Here is a 4477-nt window from a genome sequence, read left to right as displayed (position 1 = left end):
GACTTCTCCGAGGCTTTGCCCTGAGGAAGAGGCGACGCGAGCGCTTCGAAAGAGGAAACGGCACCAACGGGGCAAATGAGGAAGTCGAAGAAGAGCAGCGGACAGAAAAACTGACGGGACTGATGAAACTTGCCTTGTCACCCCCCCACCCCACCCCCACCCCCCCACCCCCCTTGTCACACACAGGCAGTGGCACATTCCGGGGCCAAAAAACCACAACCCACCCCCAACTGTTGAACAAGTGGCACGGTCAAAACTCACTTCCTCATCAGAAAAGCAGCAGAGTTGCCCCCCCCCCCCCCCCCCTGAGCAAACTCTCAGTCGCTCTTGAAGGGAGGCAGGTGAAAATGGCGCTTTTGGGACGGATTAGTCACACAGAGACACTAGCTGTTAAGCGGTTGAGTAAAATAGTTTAATGGTCACTGTGATTTTACTCATTTACGAGTTATGGCATTGCAAACATTTTTACCAAACCAACTGCTTAATGAGCATATATGAGTCATATTCAGTTATGGTGCAATTATGCCAAATTTAGATCCACCACTCCCACAGGATAGCTTGAGAATAGCTAAAGCTGTTCACATGTACACAGATGCAGAGTGTGGAGGCACACTGAGCATGACGCTGTCGATGGAAAATGTTTGACCCCCTTTCTGGTTTCAGACGTCACCTCAGTCGTTTTGAATGAATGACTTCTAAGCAGTGTTATATGGCTGTGTTTGAGTGTGCAGGGTTAGGGTGTTGTTATAGAGAGAAAACACAGATAAATACAGATGTAGATACAAATACAGAACTGAAACAACAGTAATATTAAATATAGACTAAAGGGCAAATGATTTGCCAGTGAGAATAGATACTTGATTCATCATTATGGAAATGTTCTACATCTCCACGGTAGAACATTTTGGTGACGGTCCCGCAACATTTCAGGTGAAATGTTGCCTGATATATTACGTTTGAAAAATTGCCAATTTGTCATGATTTTGATATTCAGCCTGATCAAATGTGACCCGACAAACCTTGGGGGCCAGTTACAAGAGTTACAAGTATCAACGTTCTGTGATATGAAGATGATGTAGGCAGTTGAAATATGCTGTGTGTAAAATTTGGTGGTGATTGAGGCAACTTTGAAATAACAGGTTATATACAGTATATATAGGTAATAGGTTTTGCATAAAATTCAAATTGGCGGAACAAATATTAAAATCCGTATGTGCATTGGATTCGGCTTGAGCCAAGGAATCTGACGGGGTGGAAAAAATTATTCTAGACCTTACAGTTCAGTTCAGTTACCGGCGCAAAATGAAGAATTGCTTGTTATAGCGCCACCACCTGTCCGATCTCTGTCATTTTCGTTGCCTGAGTAGTGGGGGAGATTTGACACCTATCCACCGAATTTGATTGCTGTAGGAAACAGATCGTTTTAGGGCAGAAGAAGAAGAAGCGGAAGAAGAATTGGAAGAAAAAGAAGAATCCTAACAAAAACAAACCCCCTCAGGTTTGAATCCCTAATCCAGTAATACGATGGTTAAATAAAAAAGAGGATAAACTACGACCCCCAGTCAGTGATCAGACAATAATATTGTTCAAATTTCCCTCTGTAAGTTTTTTTTTTTAAATCTTATTTTAGGAACACTATATCCAAAAGTAGGCTAGCTAAAAATCATATTTCTGAGTTGGAATATATTATGAATAATAATTTGAAGATGGAAATGATAAAACTCTCACTATCTGTTTATGTACGTTTAGTGTGACATCCTGTCATGCCTAAGGCCTAAACCCTCTACAATACATTTTCACATACTTCACACCCACATTGTTCCACTTGCCTCCTCACACCAACCCAACCTCGCTTCATACTCACTCTTTGGAACATCTGCGTAGTCTCAATCTGCAGCTTCTGAAATAATCAGAAACACAATCCTAAACATAAACTATATTTGCATAGTTTAAAAAAAAGTCTTAAAAATGGCACATATAACCCCCCGTACATTTAGTCACTTTTAAACACCTGACTGTAACTGCAGCTTAAACAGAGATAAGAGCGATGAGAAGCACAATAATACATGACTGTGTGGTTATTATATAAGCATCAGGACTTAACATATGTCTGTATATTCTCTTTGTATGAGTCGGAACATATGACGCATTTTCAATACATATGTTTCCATCAACATGTTCTGATAATGACAGCGATGTTGAGAACAGGCAATAATGCACATGATCTATGCACATGGTCACTTTTTCCTCCATTTGTAGGTAATGGAGCAAAGAAACATGAAAAAATATATTTTTTCTGAAAATATTCAGGCATCTTACTCTACATGTTTACCATTGTTTGTGGGTTTTTTTTTACACAAATCTGAATGATTTTGCCAATTTTTTGCCCAGTTCAACAACGCTAGGATATTTCCTCATAATGGGCAAACAAATGTGAGTTTGGTCCAAATTACATTCATTTTGAAGTGAAGTGGCATTCATATTCATTGGTGTATTTCAGATTTCTCTCAGGTGAAAGTATACCAGTCCAGACATTTATCCCAGTGCTTCTCTAGCCTTTCTTTCTGCAGTCCCCTGTTCTCTACATGGCTGACTCTCTCTGAACTTTAACACCATGTAGTGCCATGTAGAGGCCAGACTTGTCACTTTACACACAGTTGTGGTCAATGCTTATGATACTGATCGGGGTAATGGGGGACCAAATACTTCTAATGAAAGTGATGCCTTCAATCTCTTTAGAGTCCTTCACAGAGCATTTTAAATTTTGTATGAAGCTTTTTTTTCCACCCTAACAAAAATCATTATTTTAGAATATTCCAAGGGGTTCAAAGAATGTCTGGTACTCAATAGTGAGTTTATTATGACATTATAGTACTTTGTTGTATTTTATATCCTCTAAGGTATAACTATAATATCTCTATAATATTCCTATAGGGATTTATCCTTCTTAAAAATCCCTATGATATAAGGCAGGCCTAATTTGAATAAAATGCTGGTTACCTATTAGACTAAATAATGAATATGGATCCCAGATGAAGTTTGAAGGCTACTGTGCATAAATGCTTGTAATCTTTATTTTATCCAACAGAGGGCGATACAGTCCAATTTGACACTGTGGCGGATGAGTCTTTTACCAGTCAATTAGGCTAATTAACATGTTTATGTGCCAGTGTTCTCAGGAAGAAGAGGTCGACCTGGAGTCTGCATGGGAGTTAAACTAGAGCTCAGTGAGAAGATATGAACTGCTGTTAACATTAAACATCCTGGACATACTCGCTTATGTTCTCTTGTATGGCGAAAACTGTACGCCAAATTGTAAATGTATGTATGTATGTAAAAATCTGGTATTTTAATGTTGCTTTGCTTTTCCGCAAAGGTAACTTCCCTATATAATATAACTCAAGCGCTTTTCTGAATTAGGACGATCCACTCTTCAATTCGGCATATATAAAATCCTCTCACGCAGCAATTATTGTGATAAAATTGTAACTTTTAGAATTGGTGTGTCAGTTGTTCACACACTATTCTTCCACCAAAACACACCGCGGTTAGCGGCAGCGAGCAGTGTGAAACCGTTCTAAAAGTTGAGATTTTATCGGGAAAAGACACTGTTTGGTGGGTTGTGTGTATGCCGAATTGAAAATGGACTCCCATCGATCTATAAAATGTATTGCGTTATATAGTATCATTGTATTCCGTATCGATAAGCGAGGCCGCATTAAACTGCCAGTTTTTTTTTACTGGGGTTTGGCGTGTGTGTACCGCACGTATCTACGATATGGAAAAATGCTAGAAATGGCAAAACATTTTATTTCCAGAATTTTGGGAATGAATTTGTTAAAGGTATTAATTTCTAAGAAGATAAGGTCTGCCACAGACTTATACTAAGCTACTGCAGTATGTTGTCATCAATGGGACAGTCTGGTGAGTGCTGCTGTTAGCTGCGTCAAGCTAACCAGAGACAGCAAGAATAGGAGCGGAAGTTAGGTGATTTTGCCTTCAAAATAAAAGTGTACAAGTTCTTCAAAAGTCACTTAACGTATTGGGGTGAAAAGATCAGCAAAAATCGCACAAGATAAATCTGTGGAATCATTAGATTAAATATGAATTGAACTATAACGGTCAAACAGTCTGATTATAAGTTTTTGTGTGTGTATTTGTGAATTTTTGGCAGTGCTATATATTGGCTATTTCATCCTGCCTTTATGGTGTTGTGAGAACTATACGTGTGTGTGTATATATATATATATATATACAGCTATATACAGCTTTTATTTTGAAAGCTATAAAAGGAAGTCGTGTTGTTTTACTGTGGTGTGCTTGACACTGGTGCTGCTTTTACAGCTGCAGCAGTTGTGAATGATGTGATGTGATGTCAACATCCGCTAGAGAGAGAGAGAGAGAGAGAGAGAGAGAGAGAGAGAGAGAGAGAGAGAGAGAGAGAGAGAGAGAGAGAGAGAGAGCGAGCGAGAGGGCA

This window comes from Centroberyx affinis, unplaced genomic scaffold (assembly GCF_046629955.1).
Source record: "Centroberyx affinis isolate AG114_WGS23_722 - 3 ecotype Tasmania unplaced genomic scaffold, CSIRO-AGI_Caff_v1 ptg003149l_1, whole genome shotgun sequence".
Lineage (NCBI taxonomy): Eukaryota > Metazoa > Chordata > Actinopteri > Beryciformes > Berycidae > Centroberyx > Centroberyx affinis.
This window is presented reverse-complemented; position numbering follows the sequence as displayed.